Source organism: Alosa alosa, chromosome 5 (genome assembly GCF_017589495.1).
Source record: "Alosa alosa isolate M-15738 ecotype Scorff River chromosome 5, AALO_Geno_1.1, whole genome shotgun sequence".
NCBI classification, from domain to species: Eukaryota; Metazoa; Chordata; class Actinopteri; order Clupeiformes; family Clupeidae; genus Alosa; species Alosa alosa.
The window spans coordinates 10787272-10807267 of NC_063193.1; the positions used below are offsets into that span (position 1 = coordinate 10787272).

The window sequence follows — 19996 nt, forward strand, 5'->3', positions numbered from 1 at the left end:
TGACCTCGTTGCAAAATGGAAACGTGAATCCTTTCTAGTCTACGGCATCCGCCAATAAGAGGGGGAAATTAAAACATAAAGACTAGATGTAAAAACGTTGAAAGCTCTTGGTCTCTTTTTGTCCCCCATTAGAAATGCAACTGTGAAAACTAACAGAGTAGGCTATTACAAATGTTCAATTTCATGAGAAGTTCACTGATTTTAGGAAAGAGTGTGTGTGTGTGTGTGTGTGTGTGTGTGTGAGAGAGAGAGAGAGAGAGAGAGAGAGAGAGAGAGAGAAAGAGGTGTCGGATGAGTAGTACTGAAGGGGACTTGTAAAGCTTATCCTTTGATAGTTCTAATAAAACAGGATTTACGCACTTATTGACTTGGGAACACTTGTGTTTTTTTTTTTTTTTTGCCTAGCAAAGTCTGTCTGGACATTATAAATTGTGGTAAATGATGTGCTCCTTAAATTTGCAAGGCAGCAAATACGTTCCGTCAGTCAAAACATATTTAAAGCGCAGGGAGCAAATTCATTACTGCGGTCAATTCGTAACCTGTTCTGGGAAGGGGGGCCAGTCCACGCCAGTGGAGGAACAATGGCCCCTCAGTTCAAGTCCAACAAAAGACCTGGCGGACTTGTTTGAATTTCAGAGCACGTCCTTTCTCACACAGAGGGATGGACTATACCCTGGCCAGAGGCACCCCCCTCACCCCCACCCTAACCAATGAAAAAAAAAGAAAAAAAAACATGCCGACTCTCTCAGCCCGACAGTGCACTTTTCCATTTTGGGCCGTGGACAAATAGGTTATGGGAAACTTCTCTCCCTCCCTCTGTCCCTCCTCTTCACTCTCTCCGGCTCTTCACTCTCCCCACTTCTCTCCTGCGCTTGGGATAAGCTTCGGCTTACAGCAGTGCAACTGAGGCACGCGTAACGAACTAAGTAAGCGGCAATTTTAAACGAAGTGATGTCTAAACAACACTGCGTATGGGAGATTGTTACCCTCCAGGATGAATACAGGGGTTATGTTGGAGAATGAACAATTCAGAAACGTAAGTGCTTCAGAATGACTTGTTCGGTTTTGCTGATTTTGCTTCGGTATGTCTATTTAGATAGACGATTGACCCCAAACGTTTTTACAGTAATTGTAATTTAAGAGTTTGTTTTAACACAGTTTAAATAGATTAGAGACCTTTTCAGTTAGAATAATTACGTAGTAGGTAGGCTTTATGTCGACCATTATTAGCTGGCAACGACGAAGGCCGTGGTCAAAGATATGACTTGTTTTCATTTTTCTATTAAAAACGAAACAATCCTAGAGGTAACTGTGCTTCCCGGCAGTTTTCTTCTTTTGGTTACAAAATAAGATGGTGTGCTAATTGGTTTTGATGCTTGATAAACTTAACAAACAAAGTTGTCGTAATTGAGTGCTTGCAAGTTAGTGTTCATACCTCATATAATATCAAATATCAGTGAGCTTTGGGAGGTTCTAACAGACAACGAGCAACTTAACAAAATATTTGGTATTTTGTTTACTCATGTCAGTGTTGCACCTGACCAATGGTTTAGCTGACGACCGACTGAAATATGGTAGGCTACGCTGGGAAAGAGCATAGGGATAAGTCGAGAATGACAATAGTGTGTCTGCTTTGACTCTGTTATGCACTGATTTGTGTTTGTTTTTCTATGTGTAAGTTCTATGTGTGTGTCTTCTAAACTATACTTTTGTGGCGTAACATGTGCATCAAATGCTAATGTACAATGTCGTCAGGTACAACCGGTTGACCTATGGTCATAGTGTGAACAACCTGACAGTAATATTGCAATAAGAGCACACGCACGTTGACTCTGTCAGTTCAATACACTGTTCTCCTTAGTGTCCCTTAGATGCAAAATGTTCTATCAGTCCAATACTTTGTCTGTATCTTGATAAATGAATTCACAATGCCTTGCTCTTGAACTTGGACATGGTTCGTGCACCTGCGCTTTATATGGAACCTCTTGAAGGTTGTAATGTTGTAATGGAGAATGAGAATGGAAAAAACTAGAGAGGTACCGAAAACTTCTGAAATAGATGCATGAGCACGGTGTGGAAGTGTGTTCTTTTCATGTGCTCTATGAGCACGTGGCAATAATGATGTTAGATTAGAAAGGGGGTTGAGGGCATGTGTGATGCAGTTAAAAAAAGGCAAATAAAATGCAGTCAGAAAATAGTGTGTGTAGCCTATTTAATGCCTCAACCTGTCGGAGCAACAGAGTGTTACATTTAATTGATTAACTGATTTGGATTAATATCATGGTAAAGATCCCTGTGGACTGTCACATCGATCGCGCGTTTAGATGTCGCCCCTCCCACAGGTATAAGGAGGTGTTCAGCAGGGCATCGGTGTAAATAATTCCTTAGATTCACTCATTTTTGAACTCGGACAGTGTGTTTGTTGAGTGTGAGGGAAATTAAGTTGGAGACACGCATTTTAAAATAACCAAGGTGATTTTATTGGCATGTTCATCCTCAGCGGCGGTTCGCGCGCATACAAGCTCTCTCTCTCTCACTCTCTCTCTCTCTTACACACACACACACGAAATACTGTAGTCTGAATTTGGATCACATTTGTGGAATAATCAGTGCAATCATACGATTTATCTCAGTAGGCCTTTGACAGACCACAATCGCTTTATCAAGTAGGCTAATGAACGCGCTATCTAGATTTAGAAACACCCATATATTCATCGACATTCTTGGGTGTTAACAACAGTTCCATGCATCTAAAAGAGCCCAGGTATAAAACAATGGATCAGAATTATGGGGAAACCGCATTTCATTGACTCACATTAAGAATCATATCCGTATTTTTCTCTAAACCAGGCCAGGTTCAACGCTACCGCAATGTATTGGCTGCTCGATTCAGACTGCGATGAAATATACAGACGTGACGTTGTTCAGCCATCCCAGAAACGACTTTATAGACATTCCTCCAGTAGCATACTTCGTTTTGTCAGTCTAGAAACGAGAGCCATCCCCTCAAGAGGCGCAAGTAACATTTTACAATCGAGAGGCAGTATTTCCCGCTATCTTCTGCGTCTTAGTCCTTTTCAGTCGGTGGATTCACCGAATGCTGGCGAGAGGTCTGAGCTACGCGTGCTATAGCTGCGTTCGACAGAGGCACGCAAAGATTGCGGTTCCAGTATGCAGATTGTCCCGAAACGTGCCCACGCGATTTCAAATTACATCATCACAATCCCGCGGTAGGGGACCTTTGACCTCGTCTGGTTGGTCCAGATTTCGGTACTGGAAGTCCGTCCCCTCCCCGTCCCCCCTCCCCTCCAATCTGTCAGAGATGGCCCTTTTTCCGCCTTCTAGACCGTTGGCAGCAGCGACCCAGCAGAACACGACCTTCGTTTGCTCCTCCGAGGCAGCTTTTGGGCGCATCGTCTCTCTTACCGATACCCGTCACTTGTGCATGCGAGCAATCCGGCATCCTTTGGCCAAAAGACACCTTCTCTTCACTGAAACTAAACAAGTGGCTGTGTTATTCCGGTGCTGTTCTCTCAGGAGTCGGATCCCCCCCTATGTGCATGCTCTTCGCTGCTTGCGTGGGATATCTATTGCTCCCGACACAATTTAATAGAGGCAAAGGAGCTCTTTTTGTGAGATGTGTTCATTTGCATTGCTAATAAGGGCCTGTGCAAGGATGACTGCACATTACTCCACTGGCACTGCACAGTCCAACTCTGAGCATTACTGTTTTATGTCATGAGGTTGTGATTTCATCTGTGGGATTACGTCTCGTTTTGATTCTTTTTTAAAGAAAGTCTGGTTAATGATTAAACTATGTGAACAATCTACCAGTGCACGTCCTATGGGAAAAAAGAAACTATGGAGAAGCCCATGGAGGATCTTTGATAAAGATTTAACTTCATCTAGACGGATCCCTTAAAGCGATAAGGAGTGGCGATGAAAGCAAATGACAGGACATGCCCCGGAATACTGTGGAAGACGTAGGAAGTGGGTTGTTATCTTTGGTTATCTAGCTGTATGAGTGTGCTGGTCGTCATAAAGCTAGATAACCGAAAGTAAAAACTACTTCCAAGATCATCGGAATCTTTGGATTGGAAAACTTTATTTGGAGGCATAATGAGGTGCATATGAAAATTGTACAATTTTTACCTCGTTTATGGCTCCTGCATTTGAGAGTTGAAATCTACAAGGAGACTAAGTGGGAAATATTGATTGATAAGTACTCCAAAGGAACACTAATTTACAAAATATAAAAAAATAAGCAAGTCATTTTCAGGGTTCTGCCGGCTGGCTTGTAAGAAACTATCTCTTCCACGTACCATGCACACACTCACACACGCACAGTGTTTTAGACTTTAACTTTTTGTGTCCATATATGTCTTTTGAATACTTTTAGTAATTTCCACGGGTCTGTCTTTTTTCCTTTTCTTTCTTTCTTTTTTTTAATTCAAGCATCATTGACTCTATCCGGGAAACCGCCGTGGCATCCCAAACAGAAATAATTAGGACATATATAGACCTGCCAAAAAACGGAGTAGGGTGGGCGAATGGGGGTCGGCCCTGCTTAATTGATTCCGTTAAACGGAGCGCAGGAGATGTGAACGACTGGACGCCCCCATTCCCACGCTCGGGGGCAAGTGGCAATGCCATGCCCAATCCCAATATGACAGACAGGGGGAGGGGGGCTGGGGGCGACACAGGTCATGAAAAGACGTCAAGTGCACCCGACTCATCTGCATCCCTTTAGAAAGGAGGCGGCGGTTCCCATAGCCATCAGACGCGGTCCCCTATAGGAGTAGCAACGGCTCTGAATGCACAAACTTTCAATAAGGCCGTTTAATATGCACATCGTGTCGTGTCTTTGTAGTAGAAAAATGTACGAGTCATAGAGAATATATGGAGGCCAATATAGGCCAATATTTAAAAGGAAAAGGCAAAAAAAGAATTTAGAGCGAAATTTTGGTAAATTAAGAGAAATGGCCTCTGTAAGCCTACTTGGAAATAAAGTCCCAGTCAATAGATGACATCACCGCTATTATGCTCTCGCGTGTATTTGAACTTGAGCGTTGAGGCTTTCTTTTCAGACCAAGTACATAAACAGACTTCAAGTTCAACTGCAGTAAGACTTAAGATGGCTGCGATGTCTAACTTCAATAGGTTGATTTTTCATACCATCAAAATTCAGATTTTTTATTTTATTTTAACGGTCATTCATTTGCAAACATGTTTTATTGAAAATGTAGTTCAATTTAGAAATCCACGTTTTGAAGACAATGAGTCATTTAGGCTACTAGCTTGTTCGTTTTAGGCCTACAGTAGCACAGAGAGCTATGGTGTTGCTTTGTGAAGTTTGTTGATGGTTCCAAAAACTACTGTGATCTTGGCTGGGTAATAATAAGGATAATAATAAGGATAATATTTCCCAGGCCTCGTTTTGTGGCCTACACATTCTATAGGGATCTGGACACATCATTAGGCTTAATATGTCTCCTGTATAGGCCTATCTTTATTTCCTTTTTACAACAAGGTGGCAATTAAATAGATACTTGGAAACGGTATAGATAAGGCAATCGATGAATACTGTAGTCTATCCAATGAACTACACCGCATTTTATGACCACATTACGCACAACGTTATTGTTTGTAATAGTGTATCAGACCAAGCGATTTTCAGAAATGTATCCTGTTCGCTCTGACGTGGACAGTGTGGGCTTTGTAAGCCTTTAAGGTAGAATTTCCACATGCATAATATTATTGTGTGTCCCTGAACTAGAGGATAATTCGAATGAAACTGTGCTGTGCGCCTTTGTCATGAGAATAAAGTAAGACAACTGCAAACGCAGAGGAAGGCCACGTCACTCGATCTTATAAATCCAGCCATGGGTTGAATTCAGTAGCAACAGCACCTGAAATAGTTATGACGACGAAATGCTTGCATTTTCAGACAGGCCATGAAGTGTTTCTTGTTGTATGTCCATATTTAGAAGGACATATCACCCACAATTATAATCTGCCTTCGAGAACAACGTGAGAACACAATATGGTCAAGCAGCGAATAACGAAGATTCATTGTCAATTGAAATGCTCGTCTGGTGCAATGAATAGAGGTATTGTCTTCTGGACTGAGGCCACGCTGAAATGTCAGTGCCGTGTTAAGAACTTAATAATTGAATTAAGTCGGGATTCTTCAGCTGAATGACAAGACAATAAGGCTACTGTGAGAAACACACAATATAAAGGTTTAAGTTATCCTGTGTGTGTATCCGCATTTAGTCCTAAAAACATACACAACAAATAGATCAGCTTATAGAAGTTGGCGAGAACACACGTTGTCTTATCCGATAGTCTTTGCACATAACAATTAAAACCTTATGGCGCAGCGATGTGGACAAATGGTGGTGAACATGTTTGAAGCTATTTTTAAAACGTATATTTCTGGCCATTTTTTTTTGGCATTTGGCACCATGCATGTGCATTTCTCATATGTTCTGTGGCATGTGTAGATCACCAAATGTCCCTCTCACTCTGCTTCAGATGCACACCTCCCCCTGTCTGTCTCTGAGGTCACGAACTCAGTCCGTCCAACCGACATGACATTACAGTCTAATGCAGAAACGTGGTGTTGCTAGGTGAGCACTGTACCCAGAATTTCAGCAAATCATAAGTGAAGTAGTCTTTCATTATAACACTGTCACATCCCTTTGACGGCAGCGTTTTCTCTATAAGAGCATGTCATGGGAGCACACAAAAACATCTCAGGAATAATCTTAGGCCTCTGCACCAGTTAGAAGTGAGCCTATGTGGATCTCAGAGATGTATTTGGCAGTATTCTTGTCACAATAGAATACCACCCGTTGCAGATCCTCAGTGATGACGGCTCTTTTGCATTATAGGCAAGCCGAAAGTGAAAGGTTAGCCTGAATGTTACTTAGCTTGTCTAATGGCACACGTGTCATTAAACGTCAGAATAGGTCTGCTGGTTTTATTATAGCAGAAAGGGATATATTGTTATATCGACAGAGGGATATTTATGGTTGTGTATTATTTCCTTATGGCTATTTATATGATTAAGATATTTTTCAGGTACTATTGTCTATATTGTCTAAGTAAGGTATTTGCAGTAGTTTGTGTGTGTGTGTGTGTGTGTGTGTGTGTGTGTTTGTTTGTTTGTGTGTTTCTCTTTCACTCTCTGTATGTATGTGTTTGTTGAGTGTGTTTACTCAGAAATCTTTAGAGACACATATTTAATGCCATATTCTCCCCAAACTCTATCAGACAACCAACTGTATACGGCACCTAAATGAATGCTTAAAGGCCAAGCTTTTTCAAGTTTTCTTTATGTTGCTAATGTTGAGGCTCATTTTGTAACAATATGGCATATGGTCTGGTTGACTGATTGTCTTGATGTGAAAGTGGGTCATACTGTATCATAGGCGACACTGACATGCATGGCCCCCAGTTTTGCAGTGCCCCCTCTACATTCAGCGTGCTGTGCCATTTTTCATAGTTTAGCTGGTGGAATATTGCTGAGGAATTATGAAGCGGTGCTGAAGGTTCGGTGTGTTTGATGCCTGTGTAGGGGGGTTTTGTTGGCGAGTTTTTTTTTTAAGGCATCTTTGAATGGCGCTGTGCTGTTAAACAGGCAGGGTGTGCAAGCGTGAGTTCTGTGGGCCCGCCTCCGCTCGCCCAGGTCCCTGTCACATGTGTCCCGTGGTTCCCGTTGGTTGGTGTCACCATGGTAACAGGAGGTGAGCTCACAGTGCGCATGCTGAAGCAGGACAGGTCTTGTGTGTGTGTGTGGGTGTGTGTGCATAGCTGTTATAGCTGTCAGTGGGTATGTGAGTGTGTGTGTGTGTGTGTGTGTGTGTGTGTGTGTGTGTGTGTGTGTGTGTGTAGGATAGAGAAAGGAAGAGAGAATATCGGTAGGCAGGCATGCACATGTATATGTGCGTGCTCATGTGTGTGTTGTCTACAGACAAAGGCCATCGTTTTTGTCTCAGCAGCTCACTTAGAGCGGCATCATTTACATATATACCCAATACTGTTTGTTTAGATTTAGTGAGTCTCGTTAATTTCTCTGTGATCACTGTATCAGATGGGCACCATTGGTACGAGCCTAATGTTAAAGTGATGGCCTCCCAAGCATTTCTGTAGCAGTTCACCATTCATGTGCCAGCTGGAAATGCAGTGAATAATGGATTAGTAAGGATTGGCCAAATTGTGCTTTTGTTCAGTTAACTATTCTAACTGTACCTCTGATATGCTCTCTGTTTTGGTTTGACATCCACTTTCCTTTGTGTGATTTTGTGTATCAAAGGAATTAATAATAGCCAGTAGGAGAAAATAATATTTATATGTGCCTCAGTGTCAATGATAAGTAATGTATCTGCATTTGCAGATTGCCTTATTGCTTAAGCATTTAAGCACGAAGCCTTTTGTACCCTTCCCCCTCATCCACATCCACATGTTGTAATGCTATCAAAAACACCTATGTTCTTTGTGAAAAACATGTCCTTTGCACAGTCTCCGTCGCCTAGCTTTGCCAAGGCTTACAAAACATACACACTTACATGGAGCTGCGAGATACAGAGGCAGCTCTGCTCAGCCCTCAGTACAGGGCCGTGCATTAGCAGAGATCTGTGCATTCATTAATAATGTCTGTTTCGCTAGGGCTAGCTTGTGCACTGTCTCTTTAGATTTCCATGTGGTCCGCTGCCTTTTTATATTATGCAAATGTCCCCGCTATAAATAAATCAGTGTAATTGCACTGGAAATCCTCTTCGAACCCATGAGATGAAAGAGTCTAAATAATACATTCTCACGGCAATGAATTATTTAATTGTATTAATTACATAAAAATAAAAACACATCCAGCACTATCTTCTTTTGCCAAAAATTCACCTTCATTTTTTTTTATTCTTATTCTTATTCTTTTTAATTTTATTTAACTGTATTCTTGTATTTTTCTCTGTGAAGGCAAGGCATCTTGGAGCTCTTTGAGCTGCTCGTAGGGAGATGTGCTGTCAAGAAACTATTAAGAGCAATCACTTCTATTTATGGAAGCACACCTGGGCATGTAAAATAGATTTTTTGTGACTCCACGTGGCTGAGCATATTCAAAAGCTTTCATTTCTATCTTCCATCAAGTTTCATTGAAATATAAACACAGTGTTAGAACTCTGCCATATAACTGGAGCTTCCTGTTCTAATCTTGGTCAGCGTTTGCCTAAGATTATACTGTCGTTTTTTTAATATATAATTTTTTGTTTTTATTCTGCGGCACAATTAAATGATTTAAATGCAACGGCTGTCACTCGCAACAATAATGCTGCATGTAGATCAGGAAGCTCTGCGTGTCACCGTTGTTACATTAGAATCCGACTGTTTTATGCAAATTTGATGAGCGCGGACTCATGCATATATGCGGTGGTGGTGGTGGTCGGGGGGTTAGTGTCTTTCGGTTAATATCCTTATTAGAAAGTAGGCAAAGGGAAACAGGGGATGGGGGTGGTGGTGGATTAAAAATTGATGGTGGGGGTAGGGCAGCATGTTGGCACCCCCCCAGATCTGCCCGGTGTCTATGCGAGGACCTGGGGCAGGGGAGGAGCCCCCTCAGCTGCCTGGGCTAGGCTGGATGGCTGGAGCAGCGATTGCAAAGGTGCCACCATCTTAAAGGGCCTCGCAGTGGAGAGCGTGCGTGGAGCAGGGTAAACCTAAAATGTCCGCTGGCACACCGAGCCCGGGCTTGGCGATGCCGGGAGTCAGGGGCGCGCGCCAAAAAAAAAGGGGGGGAAGAAAAAAAACGGAAAAAAATGCAAACGGCGATTGTTAAATTAGCTGTGCCACTAACCGTGCATGGCAACCATCTGATTTGCATGCATTAATTCAGTCAGTACTCCACCCACCTCCTGATTACTGTCACCTATGTGATTGGCTGGAAGGCTCGCTTTGCTGTGCTTATCCCAGCCAACACGTTTGCCTTATCTAACCACGGTTATGATTCTTGTATTCTCCCATCCATACAGCTCGGATTCACATATAGTTTGCATCAAAAATGAGCGCCGCAAATTTTCTGAGTCGCCATTCGCCAGCACGGCACCAGAATATGGCGCCAGCCAGTGCACTTAGCCGCCGTCGCGCATATTGTTCATTTTCTGGCCGCTAACCACGTGCTCTAATCAGCGGTGAAACAATTACCATCAAAAATCAGATGTCATATCAAACCGGATCGAAGTGCTTTGAGGGCAGGCTTTCATTGTGAACTATGATCAGAATAGCAGGTATAAACACGGCTTTCAAATTAAATGAGACAAAATGGGGTCCTATTCCATTTCACCTGTTTTGGGCTTGTGTTTTTTTTTTCAGCTTCTTTAATATCACTGCAGCAAACCTTTGTGTTGCAAACTGTACACATTCAAATGTGACTTTAATACCGTACAGTGAATTTGCTTGCACAATCTACTCGAGCCTCTCTGCCCATGCCATCCCCACCCCTCCAACACCCCCTTCCCCATGTTACCATGGCCCTTCTGCTCAGGACTCCTGTGGGCAGCCCTGGCCTGGTGGCGTTAAAAGCAGGCAGAGATCTCGGCGCTACCCCGGGGCACCTCCACTCCAGTGTCTTAATTATTTCAAAGGTGGCCTGCTTAGGAGGGGGGCCCCCACTGTACGACACCCCCAATTTGCATTTGCTTTCATCCCGTGGATCCTCACAGTAGAGCTGAGGCGAGCAGGAGAGGGGAGGGGGGAAATGATTTCAGATGTGCCAGCCTGTACACACACACACACACACACACACACACACACACACAAGGACATGGACGCACACATATATACACACACACACACACTACAGACACACTACAGAGGCCTCCAGAAATACAAGCATATGCCACAAACACATTTTTATACAGCAAAGCATAGATGAAGACATATCATATATATCACATATCACAGACAATTGATAATTGAATAGATGCTATTTTCTTAACTATATTCATATATCATTTGTCTGTTGGCCTGAAATTGCTTTACAGTACAACTCCTCTACCTCTGCTATATTATCGTATGATATCGTATGATTTATGATATCGTATCATAAAATCGAAAGGTGAATAATTCCAGACAAAGTTCATGGGCCCAGGTAGGGTGGTGGAGAACAGCCCTCTCTCTGCTCTGAAGTAGCCCTCTCTCAGTCTACCTGTCTGCAGTGGTGGTCACTTTGAGCCAGAGATTGTGTGAGGCCCACGTTGAGTCCAGGGTGGGCAGGGCAGGCATGGGCATCACGGGTGGGTGGGAGTCAGTGGGGTATGGCCACTGCTCTGAAAGGCTACATGGACTCCCACTGATTGGGTTGACTGTGGAAGCTGCATCTGGATGCTGCGTTATTCAATGGGCGACATCACTTGCAGTGCACTGCAGTGTAATGTTGAAGTGTGCTGTGGGCTGGGCTTGTGGATGTATACGGACACACAGACACATTTGGGTGGATGTCATTGCATTTAGGTTATGTTGCTAAAAAATATGCACACCATGATTAGACAGGCAGCGGTTCTGTCGAAAAAGATGAGGAAACAATAGGAATGCCAGTTGGTAGACATGCAAGACAAATATACATGTACACACACACACACACACGTACACACACACACACATACACATCATCGGTAACAACCTCCCACACAGTGGCCCATTATTGGTATTATGCTGGCTCTGCTTTTATTGGTTCATCTGAAAAAAAAGGAGCTAGCATTTATGTTTTTTAATTACAAAGTGTCACAGTTCAGCACATCGCTAAATGCCTTCTCTCTGATTTAGCACGCCTGTGTGCTAATCTGAATGTGAACCTGTTTATTTCATAAGCTTTATCGTATCTTTCTTGACACGTATGAGCCCCTCACAATCTGTTCAATTGGCAAAGTGTGTGTGTGCATGTGTGTGCGTGTGTGTGTGTGTGGGTCCAGAGAGGATGGGGTGGCTTCAAAGCCTCCTTTTCAGGGGGAAAATGGAACAGGGTTAGCCTGAACCCACGCTACAGGCTATGTTCACGTTCACACACACACACACCCACACACACACACACACACACACATGCTAGACGAGAACTAGGATTATCTCTGACAGCACCAGGCATGCTTCCCGTCCCCCTCTTTTCAGATCCTCTGCCATTAGTCCCCTTGCTTCTCCAGTGCCTTCCCTCATCCAGCATGGCTAAGAAGACGGAAATATCTCACAGATCTCGACTCAAGAGCAGAAATGTCATGTTTCTTTTCCTCTCCCTACATAAATTCCACCAGAAAAAAAAAGCTTGTCAGAGAATTCGGAAGGTGCACCATCCTCCCTTGTGTGGTGTCCATCATTGTTTCTATTGTCACATCCACCATCGTGTCTTGATTTAGCTGGGCCATATTCCCTCGTCTCTCTTCTGATAATGTAAATAGATCACTAAAACCTATCCATTTTGATATTATGTCCCTTTGTCAGTCTTTGACTTTTGTTTTTGTTATACTTATTTGTATACTAACTTCAAATTGTCTTTACATCTAAAACATATTGGGATGTGTATTTTTTTTATGTGTGTAGGTGAGATAGTACAAAACTATTGTGCTGTCATGTCCCACCACAACACAAGATGGAGAGTACTGCTTCCAAACCGTGTTCTTATCCACTCCCCCTGAAGTCCACCTCCTTGCCTCTAATTATCAAACCACCCTGTTCAGAGACCTCTACAATCCCATTTTGCTGTCTCTCACAGTCACAGATTAGTGAGAAAAGCGAATGAGACAGTTTATTTTCTGTCAGACTTTGGACACTTTCAAGTAACACTCGAGGCTCTCGCCAAAGCCCCTCCAAGAAGCCTCGAGAGGTTCAGACACGGTGAGAGGTCTCGAGTCGACTCCCGTGGAGGGTGGGCTGGAGGAGGGGCCCCATCAAGAAGAGAAGTCCTGGTTAGGTGCGTCAGAGAAGGGGGCTGCTGGTGGGAGCGTTGGGCCCAGGCGGTCTGTATGTAACCAGGGCGCCGTAGTGCCTGCAACACCACCGGCGTCGTGGCCTTAATGAGAACTGACAGGCGTCAGTCTCCCCCCTGACATCTGTCAGGAAGTGCTCGTCAGGCGCGGGACGCGTGATAGGTGGGGAGCGAGTAAAGATAACACCCTGTGATGAGCCTCACAGCCCGCTCTAGCTGCCCTTCTGCAAAAATCAATTTTCATCTCCATCGTCACTATCTCTCTCACTAGCCTGCTAACCTACTAATCATGCTAACCTGTTAGACACGGTCATTTAGCAATTTTCTTTGTCTTTGTGTCATCCAATTGGATTGAAATGGTACTAGACAATGGGTTGAAAGGTTAGCCTGTGTCAGGACCCCTACATTGTTTTGCCAAGTCGTGACGAGGTTGTGTCGCCATCATGTAATGCCTCAAAGCAGAGGCTTGGCGTCTGTCCTATCTCTCACCTTAGTTCCAAAAGAGGCATCAAAATTCAGCAGAGGACCTTCATACCAAACCATCACATGAAACAGTTCTTTGGTGTAGCACACTCTGACTGAAGGAGACAGAAGGAGTGACTGAGAGTATGCATTTACAGTCATGGATATATCTATGTGCTTTTGTCTCTCTCTTTCTCTCTCTCTCTCTCTCTCTCTCTTTGTATGTGTGTGTGTCTGTGTGCCACTGGAGTCCTGAAAGATATATTTTTTTTTCTTGGCACATGTGCTCAGCTGTGTTGCTCTAGGGAATGTTGGCCAAGATGACATACATCCAAAAGTCAGTTTGTGTAGACCAAGGCTTAAATATATTCTTTTGGATGTGTGAAAATCAGTCGATTACTTTGTTGTTTCTTGCATGACTGTAAGTCTCTCTTACAGTGTCTATGCAGTTATGTGAGGAATGGTCTTGCTCAACAAACGTGTCCAGATATAGCAAAACATCAGGAAGGAATGGTCTTTGCACCACATACCTATAAATATTCAAGGCAAAGAAATATCAAATTAATATCCTTTGCCTTTTCTCATGTGTGTTTCAGGAAGTGGGAAAATATGAAGAGAATTCACAGACATCCTTGAAATTCATGGACCTCCTTGAAATTCATCCTCAATAGAGAAAAGCTACCCAAGGTGAGTTAAGGTTAAAAATGCTACTATGTCTCCTGTGAATGTCATAATTATGATGAAGAGTTGCACACTGTATACATATAAGGTGCTGTTTGTGTGTGTGTGTGTGTGTGTGTTTGTGTGTGTGTGTGTGTGTGTGTGTGTGTGTGTGTGTGTGTGTGTGTGTGTGTGTGTGTGTGTGTGTCTGTCTGTGCTTCTGTGTCTGTGCGTTCAGATACATATTTGGGGTTATGAAACACACAATTGAGATGTGTAGGTCACAAAGTGTAATTAGTTAGGAGTCAGCCCAACTCAGAGGACACACTGCTGTAGTGGTGGGTGGCCTCTGCATTAATGTCACAGAGTGTTGCATTCCTCTTATAGTCCATCCCAAAATCCCAGAATGCCCCAGGCAAAGAAGCAAAAATGATGTGAAGGACTCCATATTTATATCCACGAATAGTTTGTTAGCAGCTGGCACAGAAAATGATGTGCAGCATGACCTTTAGATTCACCCAGTCAGTGTAATTGTTGTTGACTTGATTGACAGGATGTTAATTTCTGGGGAAATTGCATGTGCATGTGCTTTAGACAGTCTGCTGATTCGTTTAGTACGTGGCTTTGTAGTCAGCAGTAAATCTATTTGCATTTGTAAAAAAAAAAATGTCTTTTGTGTGCTCTTTCCCCTCGATTTAAACTAAATGGCCAATTCCCGAAGTTATCTGAAATGGTTAGGTTTCCCCTCTTTTCTATTCCATTACTGCAACAAGAGCACGCAAGCAACTAGCATGTAATTTCGCTTAATGTTAGGCTGAGGTATGGATTCATTTGATGTTAACTGCCCTATTAGTTAATGCTAAGCTGCCTTTGTAGAAGTCAATAGAGGTCTGTGTTGACTGGCAAAGAGCTCAGCGTTGTTAATTGCTGCCGCTGTTGATGGAGTGTTTAATCGGTAGGTCAGCAGAAATTGTAATACTCACATCTAAGAGAAGTAACAAATGAGGCTTTGACGAGAATTTCTTTCTTCTCTGATTGGAAATATAGATTTAGTTCCTTAGTTTCCACTACAGACAGGTAGAAAAATATTTGTGTGTTCTGTTTGAAGCTCTATTGTAAATCATTTTTGACCGTACAAGCAGGGATGCCGCCAGATATTTTTGGCCCAATGAAAGAATATAAAATCCAATAATAAGAATGATGGTCATTATATTTTATGAGAGCCCCTGTCAGTGTAAGGCCCTTGGAATTTTCTAACTTTCCCCTGCCTTGCTGCACCCCTGCTTACAAGGGTGATGGCATTTAATTCTTAAATGAAACTGATATCTTCTTTAAAATGAGGCTGGATATGTAAGTTTTAGAGGACAGTTTCTTTTATCTGAGACCCCAGATGGACTTAATAATTCAGTAAAGATTTGACTTGTTGGCTTTCAACACACCATCACCAAAGTATGTCGAGCAAAACAAGCTAATCATCAAGAGAAATGCACACAAATATTAAAATCATGAGATGAATTGTACAGGCAGGGTTATCAGTATCATTTGGTATGTTGAGATCATAAGAAAAATGAAATTGGTTTTTGAAATTTGCTCAAAGTAATACACTTCTTTTACAAAGGTCAAACAGACACACCTACCCTCCAACCAGTACATATACAGAAAAACAGAGAGAGAGAGAGAGAGAGACTACATGCCATCTACGTGTTGCTATCCCACTTACTATATTAGTAGGATTAGCCTAGCTCAAAGTAGCTAATGCAGATTTAGCATGTTCCTTGTTTGCATTATCATAGTGCTGCCTCTCTCTGCCAATTTACACATTGTCTCCAAATCAACCTCATTTTGTGTAATTTGCACTCAATGTGTACTGTAACAAATAACTGCTGATTCCACATCTAACCAGAATGTTCAACCAAGCTAAGGCATCATAAAGTGACAGTGATTTCAGTATACATTTTTAGATGTCATTGTGATGTATAAATTAGCAGCCTACTAGACACATGATTACTGATAATTGAGGAAGTCAGTTTTACAGTTTCACCCACGGTTTTCAAATAGGCGTTGGTGAATGATTCCTGTTAATTGTGTATGTGTGAAAAAACAAACAGCATTTCTTGCATATTTTTCTATATGTGTGGTAGTGTTTCATTTAAATGATTTATATTCCTATCTGTAATATTAATATTTCATATCTGACTCGTAATTTTGTATTTCATGCTCGGATGCGGTCTCAGCCCTGCTATATCTGCGGCAGCAACATTGCCCTAGCTTCCTTCTGTTGCTGAGCAGAAAGGTCTCCAGACTTGCTACTGGGATTCACCTTTTTGGGAGCTATTTCTATATCACCTCCTCTTTTTCTTCACAATAGAATATATATATATATTATATATATATATATATATATATATATATATATATATATATGTAACAGTATAACGATAATGGAAGTGTGCAAATTCTGATGAGAAATGATAATTAAATATGGCGCTGTGATGCAAAATATATGGCTTGCTGCTGAGGGGTGTGTCTCTGTACTGTGCCGTGTGTGGTTAACCCGCATCAGCATGTTACATGGTGAACAAAGGCTCAGCACACAGTAACGCCATGCAAATGCATGCAAATGAGGAACGGCAATGGCAGGGGATTGGTGAGAGGGGTGGAGAAAGCAATATGATTGGGTGCGAGGAGGGGGGGGGGGGGCAGAGGCAGACCAATTAGAGAATTAAAGGTTTATCCTCAGAAGGATGCTGAATCGAGCCTAGTCAGTTACAGGCATATCCAAATGTCTTTGTTTAGTACAATACAAACGTGCATGTACGAATTTATTTGATTTTTTTTGTCACAAAGGTGAAATATGTATTTGAATAGTGGAATTTAACTTGTGTTGAAACGTGTTGCAACAACCACAGTTAAAGTCTAAAGCAGACGCTCTCCGCCATCGTCGTCGTTTGGAATATCACGCAGAGTTTAGGTGATCTGCGTTGACAGACTTTTTCATCCTGGCTCCTCAGCCTCGTTCTGATGTAAAACAGCGGCGGCGGTGGCGTTTTCATTTCGCATGCCTCCTGCTTACTGCCTTGCATGCTACTGTGCATCCTATCATACAAAGGAGGGAGAGAGGTCCAGCCCACGGGCCCAAACAATCAGCATCGTGTCTAGACATGCAGCTTTGGGTGGAGGGACTGCCTCTGAATATGCAAAAATATATGCGGATATATACAGACATTGATATCCAGAAATATATGCATACATACACACACAAACATAGTCCTGAAGGCTTTGTTACTGGTAGTCAAGTTCCTGCAAAATAACCCAGACGGTGAACAGCCTTATTAAAATAAATGTGACATTTTCTTGAGTGTTAATGGATTTTCTCAGTTCCTCACACTAGAAGGGGGTGGGTGGAGTTAATACAGAGTTTGGTGAGTAAACCCCACCTCACCAGAATTATGGAAAACACCACCATTTTTTCTTTCAATATTATTAGATTAAAAGCATGGTGCTGGTGTGTTTCTCTCTGTGTGTGTATGTGTGTGTGTGTGTGTGTGTCTGTGTGTGTGTGTGTGTGTGCGTGTGTGTGTGTGTGTGTGTGTGTGTGTGTGTGTGTGTGTGTGTGTGGGGGGCATCACTATTGACCCATGTTATTTTGTAAGTCATTTGAAATGAACTTCCTTTTGATTTATATCTGAATATCACATAGAGCACATAGAGGACAAAGGGACATTGAGTGCCATTTACACATAATATTCACTGTAGCTTTTATTATCACAAATTGTAAAATGATAAAACAAGTGTGTGTGTGTGTGTGTGTGTGTGTGTGTGTGTTAGTGTGTGCGTGTGTGTGTGTGTGTGTGTGTGTGTGTGGGGTTAAGAAACACTTGTAATCGTCAATATCCATTTCCATAATATGAGCTCTTTTTTCTTCATATTCACGCTTACATTGGCAAGGCATGACATGATGCAAGAAATCTGAGAGCATACATGCGTTTGCAGACGTATATTCATGTGTGTTTGCGGTTTTGTTGAGTGTGTCCTTCCGCCATTTGCACAAAGCATGGTGATGTGAGTAGTCCAGCACATGAAAAGCGGTTAAAATAATGCCCTCTCCCCCTTCAGACAGCGCACACAATGATGCATTTGTGTGTGTGCATATGTGTGTGTGTGTGTATGTGTGCCTCTCTCTCTCACACACACACATCTGGGCCTCTTCTCAGACACAATATGGTGAGCGGGACCGGGGTGCCAAAGGCGCAGACAGACACTTACAATAATGCATAATGATGTTAACATTCCTGCATGTCTAATAGAGGGATGCACTAAGACACTGCTTTGGTCTCTCTCTCTCTCTCTCTCTCTCTCTCTCTCTCTCTCTCTCTCTCTCTCTGTGTTTGTGTGTGTGTCAGTAAGCAAGTGCATGTGAGTATGAAATGTTGGACTAAAAGTGTGTGTCTCAAACGATGAGCTAATTCACACCTTTCTTATGCGTAATGGCGTGGGGATGAGGTGAGAATCGTGAGTGTGTGTGTGTATGTGTGTTTGTGTGTGGAGTTGTGTGTGTGTGTGTGTGTGTGTGTGGGGTTGTGTAGACGGTGCTGCCCCTGCCCCAGTGAAATTCAATGCAGAAAGGAGAAAACCCAGTCCTCACCTCCGGTCTGGCTGCCCATCATCACTCGCATTCACAACAGCAATAATATTGCAGCAATGGTAACACAAGGACTACTCAGATATTGCATGACGTTTGTGCGTCACATTTGTATTACTATGTAAAACAATTGCACTGTCTGCAGCCAAGCTAATGTTCTAATGTGTGTGTGTGTGCGTGTATGTTTGTGTGTGTGTGTGTGTGTGTGCGTGTGTGTGTGTGTGTGTGTGTGTGCGTGTGCCCGCATACATGCGCATGAATGTGAATGTGTGTGTGTGTGTGTGTGTGTGTGTGTGTGTGTGTGTGTGTGTGTGTGTGTGTGTGTGTGTGTGTGTATGTGCTCGCATACATGCGCATGGACGTAGGGGATCCACCTGGGCTGGCGCTGTGTATTTTTAATTACTGCCCGCCTGACAGGCAAGGTGAGATGACAGCATGGCCATTTGATTTCATTTATCCCACCTCATATCAAGCGGAATTCTGGATATATGAAAATGGAGGCGGCGGATGGGGGGGAGGGGGATCAGTGAGTGTGAGGGATGGAATCTGATGTGAGGAGAGAGAGAGAGAGAGAGACAGAGCGAGAGAGAGAAAGAGGGAGTTGGTGCGGGCAGGCGGCGTCTCAGGAGAAAGGTGGGCAGGGGGAGGGCGAACTCATTTTCTGTGGCCGTTGTGCGCCGTCTGCATTGCAGATCGCCACAAATCCCTGCCAATGCGCTGCACGGCTCAGGAGCGCTTCGTCGTGCATGTGCTATCTGTGCCTTTGTTTTTTTTTTGTCACACACCCCCCCTATCCTCTCCTCCTCATCTGTTTTTTTAGATATATTTCTCCCCTTGTCTTCGGTCTCCATAAAATGTCAAGTTAATTTCCTGGGTGCGAGTCGCGCATCTGTGTTGGTGTATGTGTGTGTGTGTGTGTGTGTGTGTGTGTGTGTGTGTGTGTGTGTGTGTGTGTGTGTGTGTGTGTGTGTGTGTGAATGAGAAATAGGGTATATGTGACAGGATGCAAGTGTGAGGTGTGTGAGGTTGTGCACCAAGGTGTCAGCACATACAGCACAGGGGTGCAAGGGCGTGTGTGTCTCTCTGTGTGTGTGTGTGTGTGTGTGTGTGTGTGTGTGTGTGTGTGTGTGTGTGTGTGTGTGTGTGTGTGTGTGATGTGGTAGTGGATCCATTTGTCATCAGTGCATATGGGTAAACATAAGAATTTGTGCATCCTTGTGGGGCTGTGCTTTTTGTATGTCTGTGTGTCAGCATGCATAGAA

The 19996-nt window shown here is 43.1% G+C and overlaps 1 long non-coding RNA gene across 1 annotated transcript in view; it reads left to right on the plus strand.

Annotated features, from left to right (window-relative positions):
- The first annotated feature begins 604 nt into the window (after positions 1-604).
- The window catches only part of LOC125295024, a 42465-nt gene continuing 23073 nt past the window's right edge, over positions 605-19996 (plus strand). Inside the window, exons 1-2 of the long non-coding RNA XR_007193620.1 lie at positions 605-1036; positions 14029-14119. This is a non-coding gene — a long non-coding RNA (uncharacterized LOC125295024). The remainder of the gene's footprint in view (positions 1037-14028; positions 14120-19996) is intronic.